This window comes from Halichoerus grypus, chromosome 5 (genome assembly GCF_964656455.1).
Source record: "Halichoerus grypus chromosome 5, mHalGry1.hap1.1, whole genome shotgun sequence".
Classification (NCBI taxonomy): domain Eukaryota; kingdom Metazoa; phylum Chordata; class Mammalia; order Carnivora; family Phocidae; genus Halichoerus; species Halichoerus grypus.
In genome coordinates, this window is record NC_135716.1 from 104,266,449 (window position 1) to 104,282,476 (window position 16,028).

Sequence of the window (16,028 nt, forward strand, 5' to 3'; positions counted from 1 at the left end):
TATTTTTGGCATATATATATATGTTGTTCTCTCTTTAAAATCTTGAGATAGTTTCTTCTAACAGATCAAAATATACTCTAAATCTCTAGTGTATGGTTTTTTTCTACTCCCCTGCCTGATCACATTCTCTCCCTTTTTTCTTTCTTTTATTTATTTTTTTTAATCCTCTTCTTTCTTTTTTCAAACAACTTATCAAATCCTTTTTTAAAATTTTTTATAATTTCCATCTTTACAGTCATATTCCATCCCTTCATCATATCAACCCTTATTTTTGTACATATATAAGTTTTTCTTTCTTTAAAATTTTGGGAGGGACTTTCTTTTAACAGACCAAAATACACCCAAAATCTAGTGTGTGGCACTGATCTATAAACCAGACTGATCATATTTGATCACATTCTGTTTTTGTTTTGTTTTGTTTTGTTCTGCTTTTGTTTGTTTTTATCTTTATCTTTATCTTTTTCTTTTTTCTTTTTTTCTTTCTTTTTCTTTTTTCTCTCTTTCCCTTTCTTTTCCCACTGCTTCAGGTCTTTTCTGATTTGTTTAGAGTATATTTTCTGGGGACGTTGTTACCCTGCTAGCATTTTGTTCTCTCATTAATCTATTCTCCTCTGCACAAAATGACAAGACGGAAAAAATCACCTCAACAAAAAGAACAAGAGGTAGTACCGACTGCCAGGGACCTACTCAATACGGACATTAGTACGATGTCAGATCTAGAGTTCAGAATCATCACTTTAAAGATACTAGCTGGGCTTGAAAAAAGCATGGAAGTTATTAGAGAAACCCTTTCTGGAGAAGTAAAAGAACTAAAATCTAACCAAGTAGAAATCAAAAAGGCTATTAATGAGGTGCAATCAAATATGGGGGCGCTAACTGCTAGGATAAATGAGGCAGAAGAAAGAATCAGTGAGATAGAAGACCAAATGATAGAAAATAAAGAAGCTGAGAAAAAGAGAGATAAACAACTACTGGATCACGAGGGCAGAATTCGAGAGATAAACGATACCATAAGACAAAACAACATTAGAATAATTGGGATCCCAGAAGAAGAAGAAAGAGAGAGAGGGGCAGAAGGTATAATGGAGCAAATTATAGCAGAGAATTTCCCTAATTTGGGGAAGGAAACAGGCATCAAAATCCAGGAAGCACAGAGAACCCCTCTCAAAATCAATAAAAATAGGTCAACACCCCGACATCTAATAGTAAAACTTACGAGTCTCAGAGACAAAGAGAAAATCCTGAAAGCAGCTCGGGAGAAGAGATATGTAACCTACAATGGTAGAAACATTAGATTGGCAACAGACCTATCCACAGAGACCTGGCAGGCCAGAAAGGACTGGCAGGACATATTCAGAACACTAAATGAGAAAAATATGCAGCCAAGAATACTATATCCAGCTAGGCTGTCATTGAAAATTGAAGGAGAGATAAAAAGCTTCCAGGACAAACAAAAACTAAAGGAATTTGCAAACACGAAACCAGCCCTACAAGAAATATTGAAAGGGGTCCTCTAAGCAAAGAGAGAGCCTAAAAGCAACATAGACCAGAAAGGAACACAAACAATATACAGTAACAGTCACTTTACAGGCAATACAATGGCACTAAATTCCTATCTTTCAATAGTTACCCTGAATGTAAATGGGCTAAATGCCCCAATCAAAAGACACAGGCTATCAGATTGGATTAAAAAACAAGACCCATCGATATGCTGTCTGCAAGAGACTCATTTTAGACCCAAAGACACCCCCAGATTTAAAGTGAGGGGGTGGAAAACCATTTACCATGCTAATGGACACCAAAAGAAAGCTGGCGTGGCAATCCTTATATCAGACAAATTAGATTTTAAACCAAAGACTGTAATAAGAGATGAGGAAGGACACTATATCATACTTAAAGGGTCTATCCAACAAGAAGATCTAACAATTGTAAATATCTATGCCCCTAACATGGGAGCAGCCAATTATATAAGGCAATTAATAACAAAAGCAAAGAAACACATTGACAACAATACAATAATAGTGGGGGACTTTAACACCCCCCTCACTGAAATGGACAGATCGTCTAAGCAAAAGATCAACAAGGAAATAAAGACTTTAAATGACACACTGGACCAAATGGACTTCACATATTCAGAACATTCCATCCCAAAGCAACGGAATACACATTCTTCTCTAGTGCCCATGGAACATTCTCCAGAATAAATCACATCCTAGGTCATAAATCAGGTCTCAACCGGTACCAGAAGATTGGGATCATCCCCTGCATATTTTCAGACCACAATGCTTTGAAACTAGAACTCAATCACAAGAGGAAAGTTGGAAAGAACTCAAATACATGGAGGCTAAAGAGCATCCTACTGAAGAATGAATGGGTCAACCAGGAAATCAAAGAAGAATTAAAAAAATTCATGGAAACCAATGAAAATGAAAACACAACTATTCAAAATCTTTGGGACACAGCAAAGGCAGTCCTAAGAGGAAAGTATATAGCAATACAAGCCTTTCTCAAGAAACAAGAAAGGTCTCAAGTACACAACCTAACCCTACACCTAAAGGAGCTGGAGAAAGAACAGCAAATAAAGCCTAAACCCAGCAGGAGAAGAGAAATAATAAAGATCAGAGCAGAAATCAATGAAATAGAAACCAAAAGAACAGTAGAACAGATCAACGAAACTAGGAGCTGGTTCTTTGAAAGAATTAACAAGATTGATAAGCCCCTGGCCAGACTTATCAAAAAGAAAAGAGAAATGACCCAAATCAACAAAATCATGAATGAAAGAGGAGACATCACAACCAACACCAAAGAAATACAAACAATTATAAGAACATATTATGAGCAACTCTATGCCAGCAAATTAGATAACCTGGAAGTAATGGATGCATTCCTAGAGATGTATCAACTACCAAAACTAAACCAGGAAGAAATAGAAAACCTGAACAGACCTATAACCACTAAGGAAATAGAAGCAGTCATCAAAAATCTCCCAAAACACAAAAGCCCAGGGCCAGATGGCTTCCCAGGGGAATTCTACCAAACATTTCAAGAAGAATTAATACCTATCCTTCTGAAACTGTTCCAAAAAATAGAAATGGAAGGAAAACTTCCAAACTCATTTTATGAGGCCAGCATTACCTTGATCCCAAAACCAGACAAAGACCCCATCAAAAAGGAGAATTACAGACCAATATCCCTGATGAACATGGATGCAAAAATTCTCACCAAAATACTAGCCAATAGGATCCAACAGTACATTAAAAGGATTATTCACCACGACCAAGTGGGATTTATCCCTGGGCTGCAAGGTTGGTTCAACATCCGCAAATCAATCAACGTGATACAATACATTAACAAAAGAAAGAACAAGAATCATATGATCCTCTCAATAGATGCAGAAAAAGCATTTGACAAAGTACAGCATCCTTTCTTGATCAAAACTCTTCAGAGTATAGGGATAGAGGGTACATACCTCAATATCATAAAAGCCATCTATGAAAAACCTACAGCAAATATCATTCTCAATGGGGAAAAACTGAGAGCTTTCCCCCTAAGGTCAGGAACGCGGCAGGGATGTCCACTATCACCACTGCTATTCAACATAGTATTGGAGGTCCTACCCACAGCAATCAGACAACAAAAAGAAATCAAAGGCATCCAAATTGGCAAAGAAGAAGTCAAACTCTCACTCTTTGCAGATGATATGATACTTTATGTGGAAAATCCCAAAGACTCCACCCCAAAACTGCTAGAACTCATACAGGAATTCAGTCAAGTGGCAGGATATAAAATCAATGCACAGAAGTCAGTGGCATTCCTATACACCAACAACAAGTCAGAAGAAAGAGAAATTAAGGAGTCGATCCCATTTACAATTGCACCCAAAACCATAAGATACCTAGGAATAAATCTAACCAAAGAGGCAAAGGATCTGTACTCAGAAAACTGTAAAATACTCATGAAAGAAATTGAGGAAGACACAAAGAAATGGAAAAACGTTCCATGCTCATGGATTGGAAGAACAAATATTGTGAAGATGTCAATCCTACCTAGAGCAATCTACACATTCAATGCAATCCCCATCAAAATACCATCCACTTTCTTCAAAGAAATGGAACAAATAATCCTAAAATTTGTATGGAACCAGAAAAGACCCCGCATAGCCAGAGGAATGTTGAAAAAGAAAAGCAAAGCTGGCGGCATCACAATTCCAGACTTCCAGCTCTACTACAAAGCTGTCATCATCAAGACAGTATGGTACTGGCACAAAAACAGACACATAGATCAATGGAACAGAACAGAGAGCCCAGAAATGGACCCTCAACTATATGGTCAACTAATCTTTGACAAAGCAGGAAAGAATGTACAATGGAAAAGACAGTCTCTTCAACAAATGGTGTTGGGAAAATTGGACAGCCACATGCAGAAGAATGAAACTGGACCATTTCCTTACACCACACACAAAAATAGACTCCAAATGGTTGAAAGACCTCAATGTGAGACAGGAGTCCATCAAAATCCTAAAGGAGAACACAGGCAGCAACCTCTTCGACCTCAGCCGCAGCAACTTCTTCCTAGAAACATCGCCAAAGGCAAGGGAAGCAAGGGCAAAAATGAACTATTGGGACTTCATCAAGATAAAAAGCTTTTGCAAAGCAAAGGAAACAGTCAACAAAACCAAAAGACAACTGACAGAATGGGAGAAGATATTTGCAAATGACATATCAGATAAAGGGCTAGTATCCAAAATCTATAAAGAACTCATCAAACTCAACACCAAAAGAACAAAGAATCCAATCAAGAAATGGGCAGAAGACATGAACAGACATTTTTCCAAAGAAGACATCCAAACGGCCAACAGACACATGAAAAAGTGTTCAATATCGCTCGGCATCAGGGAAATCCAAATCAAAACCTCAATGAGATACCACCTCACACCAGTCAGAATGGCTAAAATTAACAAGTCAGGAAATGACAGATGTTGGCGGGGATGCGGAGAAAGGGGAACCCTCCTACACTGTTGGTGGGAATGCAAGCTGGTGCAGCCACTCTGGAAAACAGTATGGAGGTTCCTCAAAAAGTTGAAAATAGAGCTACCATATGATCCAGCAATTGCACTCCTGGGTATTTACCCCAAAGATACAAAAGTAGGGACCCGAAAGGCTACGTGCACCCCGATGTTTATAGCAGCAATGTCCACAATAGCCAAACTGTGGAAAGAGCCAAGATATCCATCAACAGATGAATGGATAAAGAAGATGTGGTATATATATACAATGGAATATTATGCAGCCATCAAAAGGAATGAGACCTTGCCATTTGCAACGATGTGGATGGAACTGGAGGGTATTATGCTGAGCGAAATAAGTCAAACAGAGAAAGACATGTATCATATGACCTCACTGATATGAGGAATTCTTAATCTCAGGAAACAAACTGAGGGTTGCTGGAGTGGGGGGTGGGGTGGGAGCGATGGGGTGACTGGGTGATGGACACTGGGGAGGGTATGTGTTCTGGTAAGCGCTGTGAATTGTGCAAGACTGTTGAATCTCAGATCTGTACCTCTGAAACAAATAATGCAATATATGTTAAGAAAGAAAAAAAGAAGAAGAAGAATGTAGCAGGAGGGGAAGAATGAAGGGGGGGAAATCGGAGGGGGAGAAGAACCATGAGAGACGATGGACTCTGAAAAACAAACTGAGGGTTCTAGAGGGGAGGGGGGTGGGAGGATGGGTTAGCCTGGTGATGGGTATTGAGGAGGGCACGTTCTGCGTGGAGCACTGGGTGTTATGCACAAACAATGAATCATGGAACACTATATCTAAAACTAATGATGTAATGTATGGGGATTAACATAACAATAAAATTTAAAAAAAATAAAAATAAAAATAAAATCTTGAACCAAAAAAAAAAAAAAAAAAAACCACTTCAAAAAGATAAATAATCCATTTTTTTTTAAAAGATTCATTTATTCATTTGAAAGAGAGAGTGAGCGAGCACTGGAGGGAGGGGCAGAGGGAGAGAGAATCTTAAGCTGACTCCACACTGAGCGTGGAGCCCAACGCAGTGCCGGATCTCATGACCCTGAGATCATGACCTGAGCTGAAACCAAGTCGTTGCTTAACCAACTATGCCATCCAGACGCCCCAAGATAAATAATCCAATTTTTTAAATGAACAAAGAACCCGAATAAACATTTCTCCAAAAAAGACATACAAATGGCCAATAAGTACATAAAAGATACTCAACATCATTAACTACCTTTCAGGGAAATGCAAATCAAAACAATGAGAAACAACTTCATACCTACACTATGACAGCTAAATCAAAAAAATCAATAACAAGTGTTGGTGTGGATGTAAATAAAGCAGAATTCTCACACACTGCTGGAATATTATTTGGCAATAAAAATAAATGAATGCTAACACATGCAGAATATGGATGACCCTTGAAAACACTATGCTAAGTGTAACAAACCAGTCACAAAGGATCATACACTATATGATTCCATTTAGATGAAAAGCCCAGAGTAGGCAAATACATAAACAGAAAGTAGATTAGTGGTTGCCTAGAATTAGGGAAAGCCAGGGGATAAGGGAATTAGAGGGCAATGGCTACAGGTGCAAGGCTTCTTTCAGGGTAATAAAACTGTTCTAAAATTGATTGTTGTGATGGTTTTACAACTCTCTGAATATACTAAAAGTCATTCAATTATATACCTTAAATGGGTGAATTGTATGGTATATGAATTATCTCAATAAAACTGTTTTTTGTTTTTTTTTTTAATGATAACTATCTAAAGCAGGGATCAGCAAGTCATGGCCCGGATCACCATCTATTTTTGTAAATAAAGTTTTCCTGGAACACAGTTACACTCATCTGTTTATATACTGTCTATGGTTGCTTCTGTGCTATAACAGTAGACTAGAGAAGTTGTGACAGAGATCTTATGGCCCTCTAAGCATAAAATATTCAACATCTGCTGTTTAGAGAAAGTTTGCTGATCTCTGCTATAAAGCAAAAACAGGTGCACTGTATTGTGGAGTTTAAAACATGTAAAAGTGAAATGTATGACAATAATAGCACACAGGACAGAAGAAAATAGAAGTATATTATTTTAAGATAAACATATTTGTGGTAAGTAAAAAATTCATATTACGCATGCTAAAGCAACCACTAAAAAAGTCACTAAAGGAGGGACACAGAATTCTGCACCAACACAAAGCAGATGTTCTGCTACCACTGGAAAAAGAGCAGGAAACTCACCCTCACCCAAGACTATCCACATGTACACAGCAGAGTTTTGCTTTAACAGAAGGGGCAAAAATGTTGAAAACAACACAAACATACTCCCAAGGCCCAGGCTCACAGGACCTGCCTAAGACTGAGGCTGGGTTAAGTTACTGAATGCCCCTCTGCCCTCACCACAAACCCAGCACTGAGTAACAAGAAACAGCAGTCTACAGCTTAGGGGGGAGTAGTGGGTGGAGGAATGCCATGAATATGAAGAGAGAGCTTCTGTGACGCATGCAAAAACCTAACCCAATAATGGCCTGACAGAAGAGACGGGCCTATTTCTAGTTACAAATACTATTACCTTAATAACCACAGCTCTTTATTCACAATGTCCAGCCTTTGATAAAAAATTTCAAGATACACAAAAAAGAGCAAGAGAAGGAACTCATTGTGAAGAGATAAAGCAGTCAACAGAACCAGACTGAGATACTGGCTCAGATACTGGAACTATCATAACTATAATTATTATGTTAAAGGATCTATGGAAAAAGGTGAACAAAATGTATGAATTACTGGGGAATTTCAGCAGAAAAATATGAAAATTTTAGAAAAAGACTTATTTATTTGAGAGAGAGAAAGCATGAGTGGGATGGGCAGAGGGAGAGGGAGAGAGAATTCCAAGCAGACGCTGAGATGAGCAGAGAGCCTGACATGAGGATCCATCCCACGACTCTAAGATCACAACCTGAGCTGAAACCAAGAGTCCCACGCTCAATGAATGTGCCATCCAGGAGCCCCTGAAATATTTTTTGGATTAAATGGAAGGGCACCGGTTGTTTGAGCATCCAACTCTTGGTTTCAGCTCAGATCATGATCTCATGGTCATGGATCCAGCACCCATGAGGGGCTCTGTGCTCAGTGAGGAGTCTGCTGGGAATTCTCTCTCTCCCTCTCCCTCCTCCTCTGCCCCTTCTCCTGCTCTCACACGCACGCATGTGCACGCTCTCTCTCAAATAAATAAAATCCTTATAAGAAAAAATTTAAAAAAATAAGAATTAAATGGAAATGGGAGAAACAAAAAACAAGGTATCAGTGCTGAAGAATTCTTCCCATTGGTTTATGAGAAGACCGGACACAGCTAAGGAAAGAATTCAGTGAATTTGAAGATAGCTCAATAGAAATGTCCTGAAAGCAAGCATATCAACAGCTCAGTATTTAAAACCAAGGAGTATCACAGTGGTTAAGAGCACTACATCTGAAGTCAGAGTACCTGGGTTCAAATCTCAGCTCCATGATTTACTAGTCCTGTCAATCTTAAATTGCTTAACTACTTCGGACCTCAATTTAGCCATCACTTAAACAGGGTAATAATAAAAAGTGTCATAAATATTATAATGATTGACTTAATATATGTGAAACACTTATCACAGTGCTTGCCACATTAAAGCTACATCAATATTCCTATTATTACCATTATTAATAAATCACTGTATTAATTATTAATACCTCATAATATTTAGTGTTCCCAGCATGACCTATAGCTCTTGACAATTTGGCTAGATGCCAGAGCCTTCATCAATTATAAGTGCTACAAACTAAAGTGAAAAACATTCCTCACCTAAGTAGAAAACACAGTTTTAAAATCTTCTCATAATTTGGAATAATTATAAAATGAGAAACTGAAATAAAACAATACAATAAAAAATACAATTCATTTTTTCAAAAAGATTTTATTTATTCTAGAGAGACAGAGAGAGAGAGAGAGAGAGTGAGGGCATGCAGGGGCAGAAACAGAGGGGCAGAGATAAGTAGACTCCGTGCTGAGCATGGAGCCCCACCTCAGGGCTTGATCTTAGGTCCTGAGATCATGACCTCAGCCAAAACCGAGAGTTGGGCGCTTAACTAACTGAGCCACCCAGGCGCCCCCCAAAAATACAATTATTTATAAATCTCTTTCAAGTCATCACGAAGTATTTTGGAAAATGTCTTAAATTTTATCATGAACTTTGTATACCTTATTCAAATATAGATGCACAATACAGTTTAAGCGCTGTCTGTACTCCTCTAATACCCAACTCAAAGCAACGTGAGAATAAAGGAATAAATAAAAAGACTAAATGAGAAAACTGATGCCTGAGGAGGACACAGTAAAGGTCCTATTATTCATGAAATTCTCTCAGATCTGTTATTTTAAAACTTTTTCCTCTCCTAACTGGATCTCTACAACTCTACACACTTGAACCTTAATAGTCATGTAACACTGAAAATAAACTTTATTGTATTTTCAAGTATGAAAGACCCATTTGAAGAATATCTCTGCACTGTGTTATAAAACCACCAATAAAAACATTGTTTATGATTTTGTTTTCTATGCTGTGACAAAGGACTAATATCGTAAGTTACTTTTAAAATTTGGTTTCAGAAAATGATCTATTCTGATAAAACAATGCAGTTGTGTTGTAGTAAAACCTGACAATGAGAATTGTTACCCATCCTGCCTTAACTTTATGGAACTTTACAACTAAATTTAAAAGTCAATTTCAGTAACTACATTAATTTACATATTTAGTAGGCTTATTTTTTCCACTCTATACATGGTTCTTAACATTTTATTTCTTAATTTAAGGATTTTATTATATATGTGACTTCTATTTTAAATGGCCATAAATTAGTTGTAGAAGAAGGCAGGGTATTCATTCTAAATAAATACAAATAAAAAAATATTTACTGATATACTTATGTACACATATATTTAGTAAAACTTGCTACAGGTTAAATTGTGTCCTCTTCCAAATTCTTAATTTGAAGTCCTATATCTCCAGTACCTCAGAATGTGAGGTAATTTGAAAACAGGGTCACTGCAGACATGATTCATTAAGATTAGGTCAGTAAGGTGGGCCCCAATCCAATATGACTGTTGTCCTTATAACAAGGGGAAACCTGGAGACAAACATGCACCCACAGAGACCACTGAGTAAAGATAAGGTATCAGATGAGACTTCTATAAGCCAAGGAATGTGAAAGATTGCCAGCAAAGCAACTGAAGCTAAGGGAAAGCATGAACAGATTCTTCCTGGCAGACCTCAGAAAGAACTAACATGGCCAATACCCTGATCTTAGAATTTCAGTCTGCAGAACCACAAGACAGTAACTTTCTACTGTGGTACTTTGTGACAGCAGCCCTAGCAAATTAATACACACTATTTTTTTATGACAAATTTATCTTAAATATACTTAGTGGACATCAAACATTGCCCTAATGGGGGAAAGATGGTAAACCTCTTCTGTATGTTATTCTGTATGCAATTAAGTTCCCTTTTCAAGAGGTTTAAAGATAGCTTGGGAATTTTAATACTCATCAAAATGAGATTTTAATTTTATTTAAATTTTAAGTAACTTTAATTTTCATTAAAATGTTATTTCATTTTCAGTATATTATAAAATGATTCCACCTGAAAAACCACTCCTTCTTCTAAAGTGGAAGAACATCATGTTCTCTCTTTTTTTTTTTTTAAAGATTTTTTATTTACTTGACAGAGAGAGACACAGCGAGAGAGGGAACACAAGCAGGGGGAGTGGGAGAGGGAGAAGCAGGCCCCGCACCAAGCAGGAAGCCCGATGCCGGGCTCGATCCCAGGAGCTGGGATCATGACCGGAGCTGGGATCATGACCCGAGCTGAAGGCAGATGCTTAACGACTGAGCCACCCAGGCGCCCCAGAATATCATGTTCCCTTAAAGCACTGCAATATGGTCTTTTTATTTAAACCTGGTATCATGATTTGAAAATTACTCAGCTGCACCTATGTAGGCAAACTTATATGAAAAAGAGTCTACTTCTAGTTCTCTGTTCACCTACCATGTATCAAAATACTACTCATGAGGAATTCCTATTTTACTGTTCATCTTCAATATTAGCAAATGTTTCTTGTTTTGAATTATCATTTAAACCACATGGCATAAATTTCCTTATAAATAAAGACAGCATGAGAATATTTCAGGTTATCTGATTTATATACCAAATGTAACCTGAGGAAGAAAAATTAGTTGCTAAAAGCAGCATTCTTTTTTTAGGCTCCCATCTTTAAACACTGTCAGTTTCTCTATGATTAATTTTTAAACTTTTTTTAAGTGACTACTTTCTAAAGATATTTTAATAATGAAAACTTCTTAGGATACAAAAGAGAAACCTGATCGTTGAAGCAAAATATAATAAACATGAATAGAACATTTAGCAAAAGAAACTTTTGGAAAAGATTTTAAGGTCTAGTGGAGGCAAAAACAAAGAAAGGGAGAAAAGAGCCCATAAACTGAAACTTAAGAGACATATCCACCAAATACTACAGATCTTGTTGGGATTAGATCTTGTTTGGATTCTGATTTATTAAAACAACTGTAAAAAGAAATTATGAGATAATAAGGGTCATCTGAACACTCACTAACTGGACACTTGATATTAATAAATTGCTAATTTTTTAAATAAATTGCTAATTTTTAAAGATGAGAATGGCATTGGGTAATGTTTAAAAAAGGGGGTGGGCTCTTATTTTTTAGAGACTCATACTGAAGTATAAGTATTTCTTTTAAAAGAAATTATAGTTGGTATCTGTGTTAAAATAATCCAGTGGTGCGGCAGGTAAAAGCATAAGGAAGGTAAAAGCAAGAGGAAATGGAATAGGGTACATGTTGATAAATGTTAAATCTGGGTGATGGGAAGGGACCTGAGGTTCATTAAACTCTCTACTTTTACTTACGTTTAAAATTTTCCATAATAAGAATTTTTTAAAAAGTCTATTATAACTAAGATAACAGTGTATTTATAGTGGTTGTTAAAGATTAACTCAAAACTGAAGCTAGGGAATAATCAAGATAGGTTTTCATGAGATAGAAAAGAGAAAAGAAACTACTAACTGTCAATTTATTACCAAGAAATTAGAATCCTGACATTTGTATAAGTTGTTAAGCTAACGAGAGTTACGATGAAAAACCCTCAACTCCACTACATTCCATTATATAATCCCTTACTTTAAAAAATTCTCAGCAAAATTGAATATTTATCTGCATTTCTATGGTGAAAAGTAATGCTGTAGGAAAGCAAAAGTCATCACCATGGACTGGTAAGTAATGTTGTCTTTTGAGAGGGGAAAAGCTGATAAAAGACTAAGATATACATGTTTTAATTCTATAGAAAAATGTGATTAATGGAAGCACATTCTTTACCAAGGAGTTACTTTACAAACATATGCTATGACATATTATACAAAGTAGGAACAAATCAGTGTCCGGTATGGCCTAAAACATTTCCTGAACAGGGGCGCCTGGGTGGCTCAGATGGTTAAGCGTCTGCCTTCGGCTCAGGTCATGATCCCAGGGTCCTGGGATCAAGTCCCACATCGGGCTCCCTGCTCAGCAGGGAGCCTGCTTCTCTCTCTACCTCTCTCTCTCTCTGTGTCTCTCATGAATAAATAAAAAAAAAAATTAAAAAAAAAAACATTTCCTGAACAAATATTTACTTTGGTAATACAAAGACATTTACTTTAGAGTTATATGACTTCCCTCTATGTCTAAAGGCAAAATGATTGTAATAGCCTTGGTAAAAAATATTACTGAAATTAAATTTTCTAACAGACAGTGAAGTACACATAAAAGAGCATAAGAACAAAGGAAACTATACTGAGATACTAGAAAAAAAATCATGGTGTAGTGGAAAAAAACAAAAACGAAAAAACAAAAAACCTTGGATGACAGGTGCTTTTAGGCTCTGCTGTTACTCTGGGAAAAAAAACCCTGGGCCTTGGTTTTCTATCTATAGAAGAAGTCAAACTAGCTTATCTCTTTCTAGTCCCACTTCCTGAGCCCACAGTATCTTTCTTAGAAAGAATCTCTGACTTTCAGCAGAATACCTGTTTGACTGGAACAAAGACCACATTTGCAACTAGGCATGACCAAAATGATAAAGGTTTAGCCACTGAAATATAAGTCAAAGTGCTCTATGTCTGTCCAGATAAATCTCCTTAAAAGAGACTATATATACTTTTTATCTCTTTTTCCCTCCACTCTAGACAATCTGCTGCTACGGATGGCTGGAACTCTAACAACCATCCTGGAAATAAAGTTTTGTCTTATTTAAGAAATCATTATTTGGAATTTTTCTGTAATTTCAAAAAGAACTTAATCCTAGATGGTACAAAACCACATACTTATACTATATTAACTTGAGATTAAGTAGTTATTCAACAATAAATAGCAATGAAAATAAAATGCTAGAAGGAAAAAGAACCCTAGAAGGAAAGATCACATATGGTATTCCTACCATTTTCCTACTAACTTCAAAGAATAAGAGAAAAGAGGGGTTTAATGATTTTCCTCCCCTCTAATAGGGGTAGTTAGTATGTTTAGTGTAGGTAGATTAATTCCATACATTCATTATTCCCTCATTCTTCATTCAGCAAATATGTATTAAGCACACTATGTGCCATGTACTAAGGTACCTGAATAAGACAGAAAAGATCCCTATTTTAATGAAGTTTACATTCTAGTGGAAAAGTAAAAAGCAGTGGATATTTAATATGGTGGAAAAATACACAGAAGCTTAGCTATTCTTCCACTGATGACACATTCTCACCATCAAAAATATAAACTAATTATAACTAAGTTCTTCCTTTATTTTTTTAAAGATTTTATTTATTTATTTGAGAGAGAGAGAGCGCAAACACATGGAGAGAAAAAAGCAGACTCCCCACTGAGCAGGGAGCCTGACTCGGGGCTCGATCCCAGGACCCTGAGATCAGGACCTGAGCCGAAGGCAGATGCCTAACCGAATGAGCCGCCTAACCGAATGAGCCTAAGTTCTTCCTTTAGATAATGAAGGCTCTAAACAAGAAGCAGAACTATTTAATATTCTTTGCAACTAGATCAACTGTTTCTATAAACCTTTATTTGTGAAGAGAGAGCATGTTTTACCCATCTTTTAATTTCATAATGGAAAAAAATTCTTGACATTTCAATATTCATAACATCTTGAAACTTAATTTTTATAGAATGAAAATGAACACAGAAATGACTATGATAAACAAAATAAATTTTGGTAAGGCATTTTTTCAAGGAACTTAAAATCTAATTGAAACTTTAGGAACAGAGATAATCTAGTCATATAAAGAAATTGTTGATCACTCAACAAAAGGGACTAAAAACTGTAATATCTAAATAAGACATAGAAACCCAGATTATGAAAAGGCCCAAGCAATTTTTAAATATGCCAAGGCTTCAAAAGCAATGTGTTTGTACTCCCAATCCTCTGATAAAAATTAATATTAGGGAATAAGTGGTTGTGGATATGGAGGTTAACCTGCTGATGAATACCTACTAAATGATTTAGGTATGACAGACATTAGTTCAGAGCCGGATTTCAAATGTGGAAGATATAATAACACAATCAAAGAGAGTAAACTGGAGGAAAAGAGATCCTAAAGTCAGGAGAACAAGCCACCAAAGGGCAGAAGAAAAAGTCATGTACCACTGATGTTTTCCTTATGTACCGTGCATACTGACAAATGGCTTGGAAAACAGTGGTTTTAGTACAGTTGACCCTTGTACAACACAGGCTTGAACTGCATGAGTCCACTTATATGCAGATATTTTTCAATACACTAAGGTACCATAAATGTATTTTCTTCCTTATAATTTTCTTAATAACATTTCCTTTTCTTTAGCTTACTTTATTGTAAGAATACAGTGTATAGTACATATGACATACAAAATATGTGTTAATCAACTGTTCATGCTATCGCTTAGGCTTATGGCCCATAGTAGGCTATCTGAAGTTTTTCGGGGAGTCAAAAGTAATACACAGATTTTTGACTGCACAGGGTTCATGCTCCTAATCCCCACGTTGTTCAAAGGTCAACTGTAATTTCCTCAATAGATCTCTACAGGTCAAAAAATTTACTTTATACCTAACTTTCCATGAAAGAAGTGGTCTAGGCACTTCAAATATAATTCCCTTGAACGAGACATTTCACATAGTAATTTACGCAATGGAAGGCCATATTGAAAGATAGTGTATTGTAATATAAAGTAACTGTAGCTAAAGTGTACATATGCAAACCAAGTTATAGTCTTGATACAATCAAGTACATATGCCACAATACGGCATAATTTAAGAAGAGCAAAATATATTATAAATACTGTATATTTATAATAAAGCATGATTATTACAATACAACATAATGCTTTTAATATACAAAATACATTGAAGGATAGTCCTATTATGGGATACGTATATCTACTTCCCGGAGGATTCAAAATGGTTATTATATATACTAAAATTTATTATGTTTCAATATGCCTTTTAAAGGGGTGACTAAATCAATAACCTGAGTATTTTTTATAAAATTGAGTTGACATCTGAACTGAAAAGAAGTCCACTTTTTCACATAAAAATGTAAATGTCACAAAAAATGGTGATCTTATTTAATGTCATTGTTCAATCTCAATAGAGATAAAGATCAAGGACAGCAATTCTCTCTGAAAACGGACTATAAAGGAAAGAGACTAACTCTAATTAATAGAAAATAAAGTATAAATGGCATAGGTTCTTAAGCTGGGGTTCAAGATGTATTTCAAGGAACACAGTATCACCCTGAATGAAGTTTTATATAAAATTTTGAGTGTTGGTTTTTATCAGATTCTCAAATGAGTGTGAGATTTAAAGAGCATTCAACACACTTAGAAGTGTAATGATCTTATTGTTAGCTGAAGAATTTTACAAGCCCGTAAGTTATTCAACAGCAAATAC

General features: G+C 36.1%; 1 protein-coding gene across 4 annotated transcripts in view; it reads right to left on the reverse strand.

The window, feature by feature from the left end:
• SLC30A7 (solute carrier family 30 member 7) overlaps positions 1-16,028 on the reverse strand; it is a 93,626-nt gene that overhangs the window by 76,297 nt on the left and 1,301 nt on the right. The gene's annotated exons all lie outside the window — the stretch shown is intronic.